The sequence below is a fragment of the Dermacentor silvarum genome, chromosome 1 (genome assembly GCF_013339745.2).
Source record: "Dermacentor silvarum isolate Dsil-2018 chromosome 1, BIME_Dsil_1.4, whole genome shotgun sequence".
Lineage (NCBI taxonomy): Eukaryota > Metazoa > Arthropoda > Arachnida > Ixodida > Ixodidae > Dermacentor > Dermacentor silvarum.
In genome coordinates this window covers 195,984,926-196,006,514 of record NC_051154.1, presented here as the reverse complement: position 1 = coordinate 196,006,514, position 21,589 = coordinate 195,984,926, and positions in this window count along the sequence as shown.

The following is a 21,589-nucleotide window of genomic DNA, read 5'->3' as shown; positions in this document are numbered from 1 at the left end:
TCTCTCCTCCTCCTCCTCACTGGTTTACTCTACCTGGTGCACTGTGATGCGGCAAGGCGGGAGGTGACGGCTGTCCTGCGCGTGCTCTTTGCCTTCAGTACAAAAGGCGAAAGCCTCCCAAACTGCAGCTGCACTGCACATCTTTCAAGATAATGAGAACATTTAATATTGCGGACGGGCACTGACACGGAGAGCGGCATTAGAATCTGTTCGCTGCACAAAAGGGTGGTAGGAAAGATAACCTCGTAACTCTGTCAGCGAGTAAAACGAAAATAGAATTTCAAGGTCTGAATTTCTGATCCCGATTATTAAGGTGAATTAGCTAAGTTCATGAAGTTTGCATCGGACGGTTATGTAGTATTTCTATCGTGAAGCTAAACACACTAATTGGAAGCGTAGGAAGTCACTGCTGATTACACTCTTTACCAGAGTGGAAATATTGTCATTGTGTAAAGCGTAGGAACGAATTACACACGGCAAGATGGCTATGGCGTTGCGCTGCTAAGCACGAGGTCGCGGGATCAAATCCCGGTCGCGGCGGCTGCATTTCGATGAGGGCGAAATGTAAAAACGCCCGCGTACTTACCGTGCTGTGGGTGCGCGTTGAAGAACCCCAGGAAATCAAAATTAATTCGTAGTCACCCACTGCAGCATGCCTCCTAATCATATCGTGGTTTTGGCACGTAAAGCTCTACAATTTGATTAATTTAGGAACTTGTTGCCCCAATTCGAATTTCGGTAGCCCTACTTGCATGTGATGAAGCTATAGACAAGTGACTTACGGGACATAAATTGGAGAAGCAGCATCTTCGTGTAGTTATAGTATAAGTCCGATGGCAAGCTTTCTTTGCGGACCAAAGGGATATCATTCGCAGAGAAGGTGCGTGATTGTCTCTATTATAGAGCCGTGGTGAACGAGACAGACACACGTCTTTTCCGTTACAAGGTCTAGTTTATTTCTGTCCAAAAAGGAGAGATTTGAGCGGCCGCGCGCTGGATGTGGCGAGAGTTTTAGATAGAGAGGATAAAAGAGGGAAAAGGAGCAGAGAGCAGTAGAGTGCGCAGACCTAGTGCGAAAGGAAAGCAGTAAAGAAAGTAATGCGAAAAGGGAGCTCGCACCCTAAATGACGTTCGGCATGGCGGGTCGGATCATATGTCCGCATGCCTGGTGTGCAGCACTCACGAAGGTCCGTTCACGGCAGACCCGCAGGACGCCCCACGGAGTTGTTTATGGCGGTGGGGGTGGTGCGCCATCGCCGCGCCGCTACACTATGTTGCCAAAAAGTGAGTATATGGGGCTACCGGCCATTCCCGAAGGAGAAGATTGCGCATTTAGGAGCGTCGTTCCGACACATAGACGACACAAGAGAGCTGAGTCACGCCGGAGATGCATGTTATTCCGAGAGCATACGAGTTGCGTACGACGCTTTCGCTTTCCTCCATTGCCTTTGGAGGAAAGCGTTGCTGAAATGGATGTCGCAACTAAGACGCCGCGGTCGTGCACGCTCGTCGACAATAAAGTATGTCGAAGACGTTTGACGCCTGTCCTCCATGCAGAGACAGTTACGATCTGCCACGCAATTTCTGTCCCGCCTATCTTGCTCAAAGAAGCAATGGCTGCTTATTTCCACGACTTCTTTGACGCGCGCTTATGCTTTCGTAATGATCCGAGTCGTTCTTCTTAACATGGCCTTAAGTCAGCAAAATTTTTCGCTTTTTCTTTTTCCTCGTATTACGCAGTGCCGTCAGCATTCGAGCGAGCGTCATGCCTAAACTAGGCGCATTTTTACTGAGTAAGGCTTTATTTGTCTTTCTGCCGTGAACTTAAGGACACGCGCAATATTGTTAGGTGTAAATCTGCTGCATGAATACCAATTAGAGTAAGAAACCTACTGGGGGGGGGGGGGGTGTTACTTTCATTATGGTGTGGTACTGGTGTCAATAACTTGAAATATACAGTGCTAGTGGGTCGGCAATAGTTCTCTACTCGTTTGTAAAATAGAGTTGATCTTTCTCTCTCTCTCTCTGTGTCTATGACAACTGTGTTCACAATTGAGTGAGTGGCAGTAAATCTTGCGGGATCCTTCTGCGAAAGCTCCCCAAACTTTATAAACAGCTTTTCTTGTTTTTGTTTTTTGCTTTCATTATTGGCCTCACTGAGATACAGCACACGGGGTTACTTACAGAAAGAGGTCCCACAGTATGCGGGCGAAGAAAATCTTACACCGTCCATTACAATCACAGGTCCCTTCACTCAGTTTTTCATTTAGCATTCGGTGCCGAGAAGATGTTATATTAATGTGTTGCTGCTGCCTAAATGCTGAGGCAATGAGCGCAAGACGACATATTTATTTATAGGACGAGTGCTGTGGACACATTGTTTGTTTTGCCGAGCGAAACATTTTTCAGCATCTTCTGAGCTCTCTCATCCGGCAGCCATTACATGATCTAAACGTTGACGAGCTTCTTCCGGAACCCTCAAGCGTTCAAGTTGCCACTATACGGCTGAGACGAGGCACCTGCGTCATTTGGAGTCACAGACACGCGGCGGCCGAAATGTCGGACTGAATAAGTCGCACCTTGTAATATATGCGGCCTCTCCAGAAAACTGCCGAGGGAAAGCTTTATAGTTCTCGGGCAGGCTTTGCAAGCGTGCATCGTTGCTTCCAGCTGGGGAGCAACGTACTCAAGAAAGAAATACGCTAGTCCCATGCAACTTTTCGCCACCTCCTTATCACCGCGCAGTGTAGCATACGCCAGCGCAGCGCACGGCACGAGTTAGCGACGGCGTGTGGTCACGCTCAGTGGCTACGCGAAAACGGCCTCCTGCTTGCACAAGGGCCGATGAGTAGCACTGGCCACGGCGGGGTCATGGTCCGTCGTCCCACATAACATCGAACGGGACACTCGTCTCTTCATACGGGCAGCGGCCATTAGCGTTGTCCGGTGGTGGCCACGACGCGCCGGATCTTTGCGGCCAAGGGCTAACGCACTTTACGCATATACGCGAGTGACCCATGCGCGAAGCTGCTACGCTCCCTTGTATATAGGTGCGTATACAGCGCGCAAAACTTGCGCTAAGTGGGATTCTGTAGACTGCGAGGGAGTAAAGGGATCGTTACATGGGCTCTTTCATGGACGTACGTTGCGCGACGGTGAAAACATAAAGAAAGAATGAAGTCGCAATTCTTGCACCTTATTTGCACGTTATGTTCGGAAGAACCTCCAAAGCGTTTCGATGCATCCTATACTGAATCTTGTCTGATTGTGACCTTATTACGCGGTTTTCTGCGAGGGGCGGAATAGTGTGGCTGCAACTCGATGTCGGTGGGCTCTCTAGTACGGGAAGTATATACTTAGCACCAAGAACAAGCAATCTGAGCATCTGTCGTGCACAGTCACACCTCGGGTGTGTGCCTAAGTTTCACGATATCGTGATTTTATGAAAAAGTTAAAATTCGATGGCCAGATTGATGATTGCTCGAAGCATATATCACATTGAAAAGAAAATTTATCCATGTATGAGGGATCCCACTCTTCATCTGTACAAGAACTTTGCTTCCTTGACGCGTTAGTGTGATGCTGGCCTTTGCTTTGGCTTGTCTTTGTTTCCTGTTGGGGTGGCGCATGTGCACGCGTCTGTCTATATAAAACTAATGGTAGCAATATAAGCCAGTAGCGCACTTGTTGTCTTTGCGTTCCTCTCACCGTAATAGTCCAAATTTGCGTTCAACATGCCCGTCGTTCAAAACCATGACCGACTTGCCCAATTCCTTGCGATTCATATTCTTCTTATCGTTTAATTGCCATCCCTAGCCTAGCACAGGAGATATCTGGCGCCGCATTGCACAAATAGCGTATGTGCCATTACGACTGCTCAGTGTGCAGCAGACCTTCAAGCGTACGAGGAAATCGGGTGAAGCATTGGCGGTTGGCTCTGCTGCAGTTTTTCGTGTAAGAAAGTGACAAAGCGTACCCATCTGCCCCTGCTGAACTGTCATGTCTGTGCTGGTCTATATTGTCGTAATTCTGGATGTATCAGTGTTAAACAGTATTCATATTGTTTACGCTCTGCCAACCACGCTGCTGCTAATTCTGCGGCTTCATGTGCTGTAAGAGACCGCACGATTCGGAAAGCTCACCACCATAGATATATCGTGGCGTTATCAGCGATGGTAGGTTGGCTTTCATTGATAATTAGCTTGGAAATGAAATTGCTCACTATGCACAATGTTATTTACTCGTCTGTGCGAAGGCTAAATGTGCCTTCGTTATAACTGTACGAAGAGGAGGAAAGGGGGGGGGGGGGCAACATCATCCAAGTGTAATTGCAAGTTTCCTTCGCCACTCACTGCTTTTCCGCCGCAGTCTGAACAGTTTGCTTCAAAACGCCGCCAGTAAGTGAAAAGCTAGCATGGAACTACGTGGAAGACATTCATTCAGCCTACAGCTAAGCGTCTATGTAAAATTTGACAAGTATACCTATCGATAGGGCACAGGTGCCTCTCCCCCCCCCCCCCCCCAAAAAAAAAGAAAGAAAGAAAAGAAGAATAAATGAAGCGGCACCTGTTGCAGCCCGCAAATAAAAACTTTGTTATTGCGATTTGCCTCTCACATCTCTAAACGTTTTAATGGTTCCTCATTTATACGTAGCCATTTTTACAGTGTTGAATAATTCAATACTAGCCAAAACTATACTTGGGCCTGTTTTTTGCATAAGGACGGGCAAGAAATGTGAAGGCTGTCGAAAAAAAAAAAAACATTGCGTGCACTGTAGAAGAAACTTAGTCGATATGATTTACTTCGTAACTGTTCCTTTTGTCGTACGGGATAGAATAGCGCGTTGGTGAGCAATGTCGTTACAGGTTGATTTATCCCTTTGTGTACGGTCGCCTCTACACTGCAGGCACTATAGCGCGGTTGTCACTTCTGCATTTACAAGGAAATGTGAGCATGCTCCTCTGTGACCTGAGAGGTAATTAGTTTCGTTGACTATTTGATGGCAGCATGTGATGCTGTTATCTTGCATGTGATGCTCCACCTTGCCGTTGCGTGTTGACCGTTTATAGCTTTTCCTCTGAGTACCAAAAGCGCATATAGTTGCCTCCTTTCCCGATTTTTCAGTACCATGAAGTACCGCAGCAACTCGTGCAACACCGGCCTGACTGTGTGATATAGACGCGTTCGCCTTCTCACTCTAGCTGTGCTCATTACCTTCTGCAAGGTACACGACTGCGCTGCCAGCCTGCATTGTGTAGCGACGGGACCAACGATCGGCCATGTAATGGTGAATAAGCCGGTTCTCTTCAGATCACTGAAAGCTTTAAGAAGCATTTTTCCTGGGTAGCTTACTTGGGAGCGAGATTACCTAGGGACGCCGAGTGTTGGCTTAGCTTCTGCCGCAGAATAGCTCGGCGGTCTGCCTTGAACGAGAGGTTTACGGTGTCCGCTGCAGATGCTCCCCTAATACAGCACTAATACAAGCACCGGCATTGACGCCACTGTTAGGGGGTTTGAGTGTGTCACGGGAAACAGTTGCTCTGCGAAAAGCATGGTCACGGCTGTCACGCAGGGTAACTTTGGCGTTTTATCTTTTCTTCTTTTTTTTAAACCATGTAAGGATAACTTCTTTTTCAAATCACATAGACCTTCATTTCACACGGTCGATTTGCTTAGAAACTTAGAAATGCCTTTTAAATAACCAATAAACAAAATTTTAAAATTGAAACTGAAGTGGGCAGCTTGGAGAGCCGCTTTGGCCACTTCGCGTGATGACGTAAGGGTTTACCCTTCGTGGCGGGAAGAGTGTCGGCACAGCGTCCTCTAAGTGGCTGCCGTAGTGTGGCTTTCCGAGCCAGAAAGCTTCCATCAAGTTCAGAAATTTACGAATATTAAAGGATCCGTTGAATACCATGCGCTATTTCATTAAATTATAGTCAGTGAGCTTTAATACTTTATGTCTACCGACCAAAGAATGAAACGACGAGCGTTGACGCGAAATGACTAAATTTGGTAAGCACCTACTCCTCGGTCCCCATCGTCTGCTAGTATGCTCTGACGTCAGCAAGCACAGGACGCTCAGTAGAAAAACATTATATATTCACGTGCGCAAGTCGGGAGCAGTCGGGAGCATGTACGGAAATCTTAAAACTATATTTTAAGTGAAAATAAAAAAAAAACTCGCAGTCATGCCGTTTGGCATATATTATCAGAGTGTCAAAGAGAATACGCAGTAAAAATTTTCTTAAGATCCGCTGATAACGTAAAATCGCCGGGTCAACTCAACTTTAAAGTTATAAAGGGGAACATAGAATTGGGTTAGTATGGCCAAGTATTCTTGAGTATTCTAGTCTCCGGCTTCAATTTTGCTCGGTATATTAACTCATTTAATGCGTACACGCCACTTTGACATAGTGTGTTTTGTGGCGTCGCATGATAGAAAACTGAAGTGGGCGCAGCCCTAAAACTTTTTACGAATAGCGGAGGGCTAATGACAAAAAAAAAAAAGCTGCGGAATCAAATAATTATTTTTCTTTCGTTCTATCTAACCACGCATAACCAGTGTGCACACGTCATATCAGATGGGGAGCTCTCGTGGTTTTCGTGACATCGCGTGACAGACAGGCGGAGTGGGATATAACCGGAAAAATGCTTGACCAAACGTGGAGGGCTGACTACAGAAATGTAATAGAAACAGTTTGGCATAGCTTTACATTATAGCGCCACTGTTAGAGGTCCGTGGTAGTTTAGCATAATTATGTCCTTACTCATCAATACAAGCGTATGGTATTCCTGAAGGTAGGTCCTGAGTCTGTCGCAGGCATGTTTTATCATTACAGAAAAGCTGTTTTGTTACCCAAAAGTTCCAAGGTGCATTAATCATACTTCAATCTTGGTTTCAGGTCTCTAAAATTCGCTTCTGCATTTTTATACGTACCGTAGAAGGCAATTCAGTATATGATGACTGTCTTGAAGCAAATATATTTTCCCTTTAACAAATGACCCCCATTTTTTGTATTTTTTAGTTTTCAGGGTCCGCATGATGTCGTGTGCGACACAGGGAATCTACTGGTAAGAGGTAAAATGGGCATAAAACTTCCGAACTTACGTGCTGTTTACACATATTTCAGGAGAAAGATGTCTCGGCTTCCGTGCAGATTCCTTAAGTAACTTTATATGTTAATTAGTGACTGGTAACATTCAGGATTTTTTTACAAGCGTTTGGTGAGTCGTGTAGGGGGCCCGGCTGCGCGACACCGAAGCCAAACTAGTGCCCTTGCTCTTGCTTGCCATCGTCTATTGTTGATTGCATGGAGAGGCGAACACAACACCCCGGACGTTACACGTCGAGAACAACTGCTCTAATCTGAAAAAAAAAAAAATAAGACCGCCTTTTGTGGCACCTTGGCTATACTCACGATTAACAATCTTTTTTTTTTCGATCTGGTCATTTACAAGGAGCAGTTTCAACAAGCTATCGCTGAATAAAATGTCATTTCCATTGCAGACGCATGGCAGACGCATCGGAAACGTTAGGATCCAACTTTCCCCGTCTATTTCCTTTTAGCGACTGGTTGCGCCACAGTCTGCCTTGTCGCTACATAATAGTTCCTTCGGGGCATAAAATGTATTCTTCTGATCGCGATTAAAGATAAAGAAATGCGTAAGCTCGAATGCAAATACTTGGTCAGTCAATTGGCCTTAATTGCAACATAAAATAACACTGAGGAAATTCACAGAGCGCCAACGACGCAACAACGTTGGGCGTTCTTTTAATACGCAAGCAAACGTTTCAGATTCAGTTTCAACTACGGATAACACATGTTGCTCTTACTGAAGCGCGCTGAACGCTTCGGTGCGTGTGACGATGTTTCGGTGCAGCGAATGTCCACGCGGCCGCAACTCGCAATGCATGCAACGTGAACGCGGCGCGATTACGAAACGCAGCGCTGAAATATCCAGACCGTCGTTCACCGGTGCATCCTTCCGTGTCTGCAGCACACGCGCATTCGTGAAACCTTGAAGTACACAGTCAGTGTCAGTGTACACATATGCACTGACTGCCCGCACCAGACTGGTCGAGCCATTGCGTTCTGCGTTTATGTATTCTGGAACGTTGTCCATTTCAACCACGTGCAGCTCCTGCCGCCTACTTTCCTGCTTTCACCGGTGGAAAAACGAAAGAAAAAGAAACTACTCCTGTCTTCACGCTACTCCTGAACGCGACTTGTATTGACGAAGCCGGTGGACGCTATACATGTTACTATACATACACCGCTATGCAAACACCGTGCAAACACTACCATGGAAAGCAGAGAACGACGTGCAAACACGCAATTCGCGACACCGTGTGTTGAGTTGGGGGCAAAATGACGAACCAAAGCTATTTTCTCGCTACGATTTTTGGGGAGCAACAAATTAACAGCTCATACCTATTCGAACCTGTTCACGTTCATTTGCATAACTTCAGAATAATAGCAGGAAAACAGGATAAATTTATTTCGTTCAAAAACTTGACAGTGCTGTTCGTCAGGCCGCAAGTAGTTAAAGATATCTCACTGTGAAAGCCAATCTCTAAAGGAATACGCCATTTCTATCTCACCTACTTCAATTTACATACCAATGTCATCAAAAGCGGCTGCTTTGCTAAGAAGCGCATCTTCATTTCAGCGATTATAGTTAGGTCTCCCAACACCAGAGAACTTATTTGACGGTCACCAGTTGCAAATGCCATTGAACGTATTACTAGCTAACATAGCTGCCTCGCTACGCACCACCTTCAAAGCCGCAGTAACGGTACTGCCACTCTTAAAATGAGATGGCTCTTCATGTACGGCCTCCCTGTTCATACACGTATACAGCAGGTCATAACATTCCCCAGTGTCGAACGTTTTCAATTACGACATTGTGAACAGTGCTCTCCACAACAAAGGCATAAAAGTGCTCATCAAAATATCTTGTGTCAAGAATGGTGGAGAAAACAAGCTTTACGCTACAAACTGCAATCAGTGTCCCTTTCGCAAGCTCGGGAAGGTCATCATCTGGTACAACCAAAGGTATGACAGCACCCACACGTCCTTTCGGAGACAGTAACATAATCCACGCAGTTCACGTCTACCATACTCGGGCAGAGTTCCTGAAGTCTGTCCTTCAGGAGGTTAAGTAATGATCACATGGGAAAGATTTTAACTCCGCTAGAAACAGGGACAAAGGAGGACGAAAAAGACAATACGTCCTCCTTTGTCCCTGTTTTTAGCGCATTTAAAATTTTAGCGCAGTTAAACTCGCCCAACTTGGTGCACTACTTAATTAATGAGTCTGGCTCTGCTCTCTTGCTCCATATGATGGTCAGTGATTCTTGAGGTTGTGTCAAGGCATAAACGAGTTGCATTTGACGTTGGCGACTCAGCGCTAAAGAAATGTTCTTGAAGTCGTGTACTATTGTAGTGATCGACTTTAAAAAAATAGGGCTTTGCTTCAAAACGCATCAGGACAGTTTACAAAGAGGGTCATACAAAAGCAGGAGGATGGTCTAATGAATGAAGTAGTGCAACTTTGGTATAATGTTCACAATTGCAAAAGTTCCCTTAAATACACTGGAAAGGTTTTGAGTAAGCACCTTAAAACTCACCGACGATTACGACACTCCGTAATGCGAAATTTGAGTGTCACTCTACACGTGTTTTCATTTCGCCATTTATTGGCTGGCGCGGACAATCTGTCTCGTGCGGCACGTTGCAGACGGAGCGAAGCGTTGCAAAACAAGTAACACTCAAGCACAACGATAGCGGCGAGCAGAGTCGGCGATCGTCGAAAATCTAATCTGCGGGTCAAGCGCGTAGGCTTTTATACATCACTCGTCGAAGGTTCGAGAGTAATCGCTGGTGCCCGCGTGGCTTCCAGAAAGCACTACACAATTTGCGTCACGCATACTGTCAGATTATAAAAAGTTTTCGTGACAACAGTCAACAAATAGAAATATCGATAACATTCGAGAAGAGAGAGAGAAAGAAAGGGACAGAAAGACAAGGAGGTTAGCCAGTGTAAGTACCAGCTGGCTTCCCTGTGCTGGGGAAAGGGCTAAAGGGAATAAAAGGTGAAAGAAAAAAACAAACATTCGAGAAAGTTCTGATAGATGCAGGCGCGTCAACGTCGAGGGATAACGCTTAACATTTATTTGAACGCAGCGACCGAAGAAAGATAAAGAAGTGAAAAGACGACGCGTGGTATACTCTGGCCAGGGTGTCGGAACGAAAAAATGTTTTTCTGGTTGTAGTTTCGTTCCACTGAAAAAAAGGTGCGTTTCGGTTCTGCTCCGGAACGAAAAAAAAAAATGCTCCGTAACGGTTCATAACGGTTATATAAACATTTTCGGAGCAAAGTAACGATAAAAATGTAGTACTTATTTTTCTCAATAACTGAATTATAAATTCTGAGTTCATGCTCAAGGCACTGAGAATGATCTCAGAAGCAGCGTATCATCGAATGCACACGCCGAAATCCGAGACCGCTGTTCCGATAACACAGACCAAAAATAAAAATTCGGTAACAAAGCGTTGTACCTGTACAAAACGAAACGATAAGCTCATCTGCGTGCAAGCCCTGGGTTTTGCTACGATGCCAATCTGCTCGTGCATCGAGCCAGGCTTTGATTAGAGGAGCGCTGGACCGGCTATGGTGGTGGTGGTGAAAAACTTTTATTGATCTCAAAGGAGAGAAGTTAGGAGAGAAGTACATGGAAGCTATCGCTCACACTACCTCTGTCTGAGATACGTGTTATGCGGACCCTTGAAATACGCACTAATGATGACGTTGCGTGACGTCGGTTGTTTCGGATTGCCGACGTTCCCCTTGAACTTTTCGAAAACCGATAAAAATATTTCAATTTCACTCCGAAACAAAATAATAAATAACGTTTCGGTTACGTTTTCGTTCCGTTCAAAAATATCTTTTTTTTTTTCGTTTTTCGTTTTTGTTTTCGTTCCGTTCCGACACATTGACTCTGGCGCCATATCATAGCGATCGTCGGCACTACGCTTTTCTCTTTCATTCTTCGCTGTTGTGCTCGTTCGTGCGGTTACGCCGCCGACGTTCGCCGCAGGGACGGGCCATTAAGAGCTACGCTCTAATATGCAACAGCACCATGGGGCACTGGTGGTGCAAGAACAATGTCCACTATAGCACGCAGTTCGAGGTATACTTGATACTCTGGATTTCATTCTGGGCCATGGTCACCACAAGCAAAGAGACGAAACGAAAAAAGCAGAGCTTTTCAGTAGCTGACCCCTCGATGCTCGCTCTTTCAAATACTGCCGGACGTAACATGAAGGGGGGGGGGGGGGGGGAGGCGTTGGCTTAGTGTCCCCTCCTATAAACGGAAATTTGGCAAGCTGCTCATTCAACTGGTCTATAGTTAGAAACTGACTTGATACAATGTGCTGGATGACATGCATCATGAAGAATGGAATGGCCCCTTCATAAAGGTATTGCATGACATCTGGTGGCAAGCCTTGAGTCACATAAAATGAGTCAAGAGCACTTTGTCAAGCGCCCTGTTTGAACGACTGTGACACACCTGAGTTCCTTTGTGTGCGTGTTTTTTTTTCGTTTTTTTTTAATATCCCTCTCTTTCTACGTGTGTGCATTTTACTTTATCTTTCTGTCTCCCCTTACCCCTTCCCAGTGCTAGGTAGCAAACTGGATATCTCCCGGTTAACCTCACTGCCTTTCGCATCTCGTTTATCACTCTCTCTAGACAACTTTCACCTGTAATACCACATGTATTAGAGTTCGATCTTGCTTTATTAGCCGAACATGACGAAGGTGTATTTCTTCTGTTCTTATAAGAAAGTCATCTTCACGCCATTTGTCATTAATTTCGTTTTTGGTTCTCATTAAGTAATGGCAGATAGGGCCAGATGAAAAACATTCGCGGAAACCACCAAGTTGGTAGCTTGATAGGTTTTCACCACTCCCAAACAAAAGCGAACCTTTCACAACTTCTCCGTTAATCTCAATGCCATTTGCTTCTAGTTGCTGCAGGTCTTTAACAAGTGGCTCGAGAAATTCAGGAGGAGTAAATTCGGCCTCAAGGGATGTCTTTGCAAGCATTACAGGGTATTTGTCATTTAAGTTTGAGCGAGATAATGGTTGAAGATTTAGGATTGTTAAGTACCCGGTAAAAAATTTATGCTTTCCACGTTTCCTTCGCAGGGAATGACAGACTTCAAATTCATCAAAATAGAGCTGAAGGGTCAATAATTTCTCAGTTTTGGTCTTTTTAAATATGTTGTGCTCCTTGAAGTAGCTACCATCACATTTGTCCGACAGGGGGGTTGAACAGGATTCTTTGATTTTTCCGAAAAGCTGTGCACTCCATTTCTGGTTTCTAAGATAGGACCACATTCAAAGCACTCATTTGGGGTATCTGAAAAGCTCACGGTTTTAGTGGACACGAAAGGAAGTACAGGAATAATTCTCACGGCCGGATTTTGTCCCAAGGTGCTCAAGCCTTGTAATTTAAAAGGAATTCAATGTTGCTTTGAACTTTGTAAGTAAGCGGAGCACATCATTGGGAAATTCATTTAGCGTACTCTCAGGCAACTGTCGTCCCTCTTGCCACTTCAACAGCAGAGACGACAGATGCATGACACATTGATCACTGGTGTCAAGAGCACCCATATTGTTGCTACATCCCTGTTCAGGCTCTCATCCCTGGGCATGCTGAATGACTCATCCATGACTGTGGAAGAGTATTGGCTCCACAGGGGTCTCAGTGGCACTTGGTAGGAACAAATGTTCGTGGCGTTGCCTGACGTGCTTGCGGAACGTGCTGTACAGTCTATAGGTCTTGATACAGCCTTCCAGGTCGCAATTTTAGTTATTCTCCGTGTCATATGCAAAGTGCAAAAATGCCGGAAAAGGGTAGCTAAAGGATAGGGTCTCTAGTGGCACTGGGGACAAGCATATGCATTCGTAGAGTCCATCTGGAATAGCAAAGTGCACTATTGAGAAAGCATGTAGTAATACACGACTATAAGAACTACACAGACGGTGAAAGCTCCAATGGCACCTGAATATCACCATCTTGCAGCGCTAAACATTTTGCAACGACAGCAAGTTATCAGTTGTAATTAATAGAGAACAACGACGCCAAACACACATTACGAAATACACAATTATCTTAATACTTGTATGCTGACTTCATCCGGCAGTCGGGAATGAACATAGCCTGTGGCAGAATGCCCCGCCCAAAACAGGGAAATGTGGTTTCAGTAAATGTAAGTTTTTAAAATACTTGTGTGCGTGACAGCGTCAAAACAAAACCATTGAGTCCAAAGGTTTTTTTTTAATGAGACCCAATTGGTTCCAATTGGACCCAATGAAGTCACTGGATGAGCAGTATCGTGAAACAACAAAATAGTTCATAATATTATTATCATAATCATAATGTACACCTTCAAATAAAATATCTTTATATTTTCGTGCGATCAATGAAAAGAAGCATTGAGCTTTCTGTGAAGTTAAAAATCTCCCTTGAAACTGCAGGTTTATGTTGAACCACTGGCCATGACTTGGTCAATCAAATTTTGCTTACATACTATATAGCACGGAACAGAGGTCTCTCATAGTGAAGTGGTGAATTGTGACTATACATGTCATTGAACAGAATTGCCATTGTGTGTTTGTGCTTGAGTAACCTTCTCGAATCTGTGTCATATATCAAGGTTTATACCCATCTGTGTTTATTGTTTTTTTTTTTCTGGTTCATTCCATGCCAAGTGTTCCAGGCTTGGCGGTCGACTATCGCAGTTTTTCCTGACAAAATGGAACATTTCGTGAAAAAAGTTTTTTTTTTGTCCCGTGATCTCAAATTTCCCTCGCCTTTTTAAAAGTGAGATCACATCAATATTTAAGAGCTATCTCTGTAAGTAGCCAAAAAATTCTGCCCGCGCACCTATAGAGGGTTTGCTTAGACATGGTATTATGATAATTTTAAAAATATGTGCCCCACTGCCTGTTACATATCCTCCAGAACAAAAAAAAAAAATCCGTGTTTACAATTTTTATTAGAAGACTCGCCCTCTCCCTGAACATCACACTACATTTTATATTGGATGGAAGCCGTATTTTAAAATAAAGATGCTCGCAAGCTTAATGGACTTAAATTTTTCCACAAAGGAAAAGGGGTGTCTAGTGTTACCGTAACTACAGTGAACTAGAATGTAGTACACGCTACCGTAACTAACTATCGCTTGAGTTACGTCCAAGCGCGCAGATAACACCAATAAGCTGGCTGCGTTGACGCTGCATCTCATTGGTATAGCCTATCGAAAACTGGTATGGAAGACCGAAATGCCGAAAAAATAGTTTCCTCAAAAGTACCGTTCTCTCAGATGATAATGCACTCGGTGGATATTTACGATCAAAATTAATGTCAGCCGGTTTGGTATATACACTTTTGATTAGGTGTTTAATTTTTCCTTTCAAGCGTTTGTTGAGATGGAAGGTGTGGCCTTGTATGACGTTTTCTTTGTATGTACTTCTCGTTGTCCTGGTTATGACCATCTGGTGATCACGTTATTGTAAATAGTTCCTGTACATACGCCATTTTAGTCATTGTAATTAATTCCATGTAAAAAAAAACGAGTGTCATCTCATGGTTACGCTGTTACGTTTTCAGTACCGTATTGCGAGAATTGTAAGCTCAATACCACGTTCGTCTCACTTTTTATTTTTCCTCTTTAATTTTAATGATTGCTTTGTATGTGGAGCTTTTGTTACCCGCAAGTCGGTTCGCAATTCGCAAAAAAAGGTCGTCTGCGTCGAATGGAAGTTTGCGGAGAATGCTGACCCGTTTTGAAACGCGTATATGTGTCAGCAAGCACCTTCGTTATGTTACGTGACACCTTATGTTACGTGAGACCCAGTGAGACGGACCAACCACCGGAGACGAAAAACTCTAGCGATTGTCTGGACGAAACCTTAGCGCTGGTTATCGTTACGTCTGTACGTAACGCTAACCACAGCCCGAAAAAATTGAGAGACCAGAGAAAATGTGCGATTTATTGCTTTTTTTTTTTCGGCTGTAAGCTGCGCACTGAAGCGGTGTAAGTAAAGATATGTTGAATGTAGACTTTGACAGTACTCTTCATTGGCAAACACTGCAGAAAGTCTCATGAAATCTAATTTTTATTTTAAGAGAAAAAAATTACATTGAAGTTGGCCCTACGATTTCCTTGGTATTGCTCCGGGTTGCAGCTTCGCCGCACATCACGTCGGCGTTCTTGCAGCTCAGAGCAGGTTGCAAAGCGCATGTTCACGGCCGGTGAGGGCTCGAATGCGTCGCCACCTCGACGGCACAATCACAAATACAGAATTTTCGTTGCAATATAAGGCAAATACCGGGTGTTTCTACGAAGACTAAGTAATATTTAAAAATTGCCCTTTTAAAATAAAGGGACGGTTCATTCAGAGACGTGCCGTCAGCGGTGCCGACCGCGGGGTGACGGGTGATACAGGGTAATTAGTCACTTAGTAACAAAAATTCATAAAATAAATCCTAAACATTTAATTTCAGCTGGCTGATCGCAGTTAGGAAATTGAAACGAGCTCTCCGTACAAGCCACATCAACTTAAAAATTTAGGTTACCCGGGGTACGACGAAATTCGCCTATCAGAGCGCCCTTCTAGGCGACGTTCTGCTTACGTCATCCAGAAGCAGGCGGTCAGCGCGCTGGCTGGCTTCCATCTTAGCCAGTGTTTGTGGCACTTGTAAAGATACCGTGTGAATAGTTTCTGCCTAGCGTATTTCCACGTGACAATATTTATCAAAGTGAGCTATTCGCTACAGTTATACACTAAGGTCACACGCAAATTGCGCCAGTTGATGAGCGACGTTTCTGCGCGAGTTCGTGACAAGTCGTGTTTTGTTTGACAGTAGTGCTTTTCTTTCGAGGCACGTTTGGTAAGTTGCATTCATTATTATTCATTTCTCTGAGGATACTTTGGAACAACTTTGAGTTTTAGGAACGTTCTGTTAGGCAGAGGGCAGTGTTGGTCTCTTCTGATCGTGGTAGAGGCAGATAAATTTTCGAGTTAATTTGATGTTTGCTTTCAGGAAAACGTGACAGCTGAACACTCGAGAAAGAATAGCGTCACTGTTTGTTTTTTTTTTTTTGTTTTTTTTCGCAGAGATGTGTAGACAGTTCGCGTGACCTTCCGTTAAACTAAGACTTTCTTTCCGGATTTCGCGAGTTCTAAAAATAACGCTGTATCAGGTTAGATACTGGTTATTCTGCAGACTACTTCAACTGATGTTAGAAATCGCCGGATGGTTGTTCCCGCACGCACGTAGAGAGTACCGCGCCTTAGAAACAGGCTGCGCGGATCGCTTTTAGTAATGGTATACTCTACAGATTTTTTTTTCTCTTCGACGTGTTATGTAAAGGTATGTCTAAGGCTGTGCGTGTCTCGCACAAGTATTTAGAAGACGGCAGCATTTGAGTTTCATTTATTGCGTGGAAGTACTTATAAATAAGCGCGAATCTTCTTGTAGTCTTGAACGCGTAATTTGCGCAAGTTTTTTATTTTTTGTTTCTGTAATGCGTGAGTCGCACGCAAGAGTTTTGACAGAAAAATGAAAGCGAGTCTGATAGTACATCCGTGAAGTCAACGAGGCTCTCAGTGGCACTATTACGTGCGTTAATAATGGATGTAGAATACGAACACATCACATTTCAATTCTCAATGATTTAGGGTCATTCGGGTTAAGTTGGAGGATTTTTGTGTTGTATGCATAGACGTGCAGTGTTCTGTTCGATTTTTTTTAATGCATGAGTTGCAAAAGAGTTTTGAGCGCTAAATGAGAGCGACTCTGATAGTACATCCGTGAAGTCAACGAGGCTCTCAGTGGCACTATTACATGCGTTAATAACGGATGTAGAATACGAACAGACAGTCCATGGCGTTTCTGCCGCATATGATATTGCAATTACCATTTATTTAGGGTCATTCTGCAGTTAAGTTGGAGGATTTTGGTTTTCTGTACCTAGACGTGTAATTTTCTGTTCGATTTTTTTTTTCCAATCCACTACATTTTCAGGCATGGAGTGGTGGCTGAACCGGCAAAAAAGAAGAGAAAAAATATCGCCGAGAGCTAGTGGGGCTATACTATAGTCAAGGTGCAACCAAATTAGGAAGGCCCATTATAAGCTTCAACAAAGTCACTCCCTCACCAGAACAGGAATTAGCCTCCCTGGTGCAGTATTCGGCCACTACCTTCCTCATGACTCCTACAATTTACCCATGGCCCTGAGTCCCCAGCGGTTGCGGAGCACCTGACCGAGGCGGCGGTCCCACCTGCGACCCGGCAGAGGGTGCTAAGAATCTCTGGATCAGGACAGGCCGCCAATGTAAACTGAACCTGGCAACGTTCAACACGCGCACCCTATCGAGTGAGGCTAGTTTAGCAGGGCTATTTGACGAATTATCAGGTAGTGCCTGGGATATTATTGGCCTTAGTGAGGTTAGAAGAACTGCTGAGGCTTATACAGTACTGACTAACGGCCACGTCCTCTGCTACAGAGGTTTTCCAGATAAGAGAGAATGATGGGTTGGATTTCTAGTCCATAAGGACATAGCGGGCAACATTGATGAATTCTGCAGCATTATTGAGAGGGTAGCAGTCGTCGTAATAAAGCTTAATAGGAGGTATAGAATGAAGGTAGTACAAGCGTACGCCCCAACCTCCAGTCACGATAATGAAGAAATAGAACAGTTTTATGAAGATGTTTAATTAGCAATGAGGAAGGTGCAAACTCAATATACTGTAGTAATGGGCGATTTCAATGTAAAAGTGAGGAAAAAGCAGGCTGGTGACCAAGCAATTGGCAACTACGGTATCGATTCTAGGAACACTAGAGGAGAGATGTTGGTAGAATTCGCGGAAAGGAATAGGCTCCGCATAATGAATACCTTCTTCAGGAAGCGCAGCAACAGGAAATGGACCTCGAAAAGCCCCAACTGAAAAACAAGGAATGAAATAGATTTCAAACTCTCTGCCGATCCCAGCATAGTGCAGGACGTAGAAGTGTTAGGTAGGGTAAAGTGCAGTGACCATAGGTTAGTGAGGACTAGGATTTCTCTCAATTTGACGAGAGAAAGAATAAAATTAGTCAAGAAGAAACAGGTCATACGCGGATGTAACTGAAGTCAATTATGTAGCTCCTCACGACTTCAAGTGTACCAGAAAGCTAGAAGAACGCCAACATTATACTCATCCATAAGAAGGGAGACGTTAAAGAATTGAATAATTATAGACCCATTAGCTTGCTTTCAGTATTGTATAAAATATTCACCAAGATAATTTCCAACAGAATCAGGGCAACACTTGACTTCAGCTAACCAAGAGAACAGGCTGGCTTCAGGAAAGGATATTCTACGATGGATCATATTCATGTCATCATTCAGGTAATAGAGAAATCTGCAGAGTACAATCAACCTCTCTATATGGCTTTCATAGATTATGAAAAAGCATTTGATTCAGTAGAGATACCAGCAGTCATAGAGGCATGGCGAAATCAAGGAGTACACGAGGCATATGTGAATATCTTGGCAAATATCTACAAGGATTGCACAGCAACCTTGGTTCTACACAAGAAAAGTAGAAATATACCTATTAAGAAAGGGGTCAGGCCAGGAGACACAATCTCTCCAACGCTATTCACTGCATGCTTAGAAGAAGTATTCAAGCTCTTAGACTGGGAAGGCTCAGGAGTGAGGATCAACGGCGAATATCTCAACAACCTTCGGTTTGCAGATGACATTGTCCTATTCAGCAACAATGGGGACGAATTACAGCTAATGATTGAGGACCTTAACCGAGAAAGTGTGAGAGTGGGGTTGAACATAAATATGCAGAAGACAAAGATAATGTTCAATAGCCTGGCAAGGGAACAAGAATTCAGGATCGCCAGTCAGCCTCTAGAGTCTGTAAAGGAGTACGTTTATCTAGGTCAATTACTCACAGGGGACCCTGATCATGAGAAAAATTTACAGGAGAATAAAATTGGGTTGGAGTGCATACGGCAGGCATTGCCAAATCCTGACTGGGAGATTACCACTGCCGTTGAAAAGAAAAAGTGTACCATCATTGCATTCTACCGCTGCTAACATATGGGGCAGAAACTTGGAGGTTAACAAAAAAGCTCAAGAACAAGTTAAAGACCGCACAAAGAGCGATGGAACGAAAAATGTTATGCCTAACGTTAAGAGAGAGGAAGAGAGCGGTGTGGATCAGAGAACAAACGGGGATAACTGATATTCTAGTTGACATTAAACAGAAAAAATGGAGCTGGGCAGGCCATGTAATGCGTAGAATGGATAACCGGTGGACCATTAGAGTTACAGAATGGATACCAAGAGAAGGGAAGCGCAGTCGAGGACGGCAGAAAACTAGGTGGGGTGATTAAGTTAGGAAATTTGCAGGCGCAAGCTGGAATGAGCTAGCGCAAGACAGGGGTAATTGGAGATCACAGGGAGAGGCCTTCGTCCTGCAGTGGACATAAATATAGGCTGATGATGATACACTAGTTATTATAACATTGATGACAAAAACAATAGTGCAATAATTAAAAAACACACAGCCTTAAACGGTGGTAATAACCTTGTAACATTGACGATAATAACAACAGTAGAACACGAAACCATAAGCATCACGTTATAGAAATGAACGAGGACAAGGGAGACAGAGGGGTTTGATGTTTTGTTAATCACGACCATAATAGCCAGCAATGAAGCCAAGGAAAGTTTTGAAGCCAAGGAATGAAAAGTGTTGGCTTTTATGGGCGTTATATAAATGGAAGTATAAGCTGACAGAAACCATTTGGACAGCATACATGACTGTTAAAACACGAAGCTTTTGTTAAGAAAACAGGGGCGCGGTTTTGTAGCGGTGCCTTATGACTTATTCTATACTAGTCTTATCATCCACCGCTCACGGCCGGCTGATCCCGTTGATAACGCGAGCGGACCGTCGCTCTGACCACTAACAAAGCGCGATAAGCGCGAAAAGGCGTTAGCACCGGAAAGGCATCGCTACAAAATACCGGCCAGGGCGTGTATTTCATTTCTAAAGGCTATATGACATCGCGAATGCTAATAATGTTTTCAGTAAGACCGCTCCGAAGCACTGTAGTACGAGACAGTGCCTATGAGTTGAAAGCACGTGTGTGGTCAAAAATACGTTGGAAGCTGAGAAGTGCGACATGGTTTGGCGAACGGCAAAGTAGACGGGTGTTGGCTTTTTATTATTTTAATAAACAAACATAGAAGCGAAACATTTCTACAAGAAACTAAAAGAGATAGCGATAATGATAACTTATAGTGTTTGCCCGCTGGACTGCGTTACAGTCGCTGGCAATGAAACGTGCTGCACGATTTTTAAGCTGATTCCAGTGAGCTGATTAGGTGATCAGGTGACGATGCAAGAGGCATATTCAAGTTCTTGGAGTAGAAATGATTGGTATGTGAGCTCGCGCGTAATGGACGATGCCTCGCGAAGATTACGTGTTATAGGCAGCCTTGTACGTGAAGCATCAGCATTGACTTTGGCAATGTGAGTGGGCCATGAACGGTTTGGTGTCAGGTGAATGCTGATGAACTTGTTTAGACAATGTCTGGCTAACAGGCTTGTTACAGAGGGAGTAGTGAAACGTACAGTAAAAATTCACGCATGGTGCAGAAACCCCTCTGCACTCCTCTGGGAGTTTCTGCAGCATGCGTAAGCATTGTGCCACTTGCTCATCTGCACGCTTCCTAGTGTCGTTATCAATGTTATGAAACTTGATCCGGCCAGTAAAAACGAAAGCGCTGCGGCGACATGAACTGCTGGGACGGCAGGGTAAAGAGAATTTATGACGCGAGCGTCAGGTGCGCTGATGACGTTCCCATCATTATAAGCCGTTATGGTTCTTTAGCGCATTATCCATCCGCGTCGAACCATTATGAACCATGGTAAACCGTACTCCGGCGCCGGCTGCGGATGGCACGGCCGCGCGGGCCGTGTCTCTCGAAAGCGATCTGCGCTGCGGACAGAGAGCGCCGACTGCTGATAGCTTCGTGAGCGCTGTGTTCTCGCCGCTTAGTTTGCGTTGAAGCGAGAAGCAACACGAACGTGAATTCGCTCGCTGCTGTGGGCCCTACCTTGAAAGCGATCGTCTTAAAGGTGCATTCACACGGCCGGACGGAGGAGGAATTTTCGCAGAATTGGCGTATCACGTGACGTTCGCGTCATCAAAACGTGCCGCCCTCGCCTAGTCCGGGCTCCTCCGCTCGCGCGCCGGTATTTGAAAATGCTCGCCGGTATTTCCATCCGTCCGTTTGGCGGTCGTCTGACGTCAATTTAGCGTAGTCAGCGTCAAATCTGTCAACATTGGACAGATTGGCGTGGCTACGATGGCGTGTTGTCAGCTTGAAGCCACGTGTATTGTTGTTGTGCAGCAGTGACCGCATGAGCTTTTGTTGTGGTGCGGCGGGAAAGGCGAGTCGTGGCGGCACGCCTATTATATTTACTCACACCGCGCAGCCT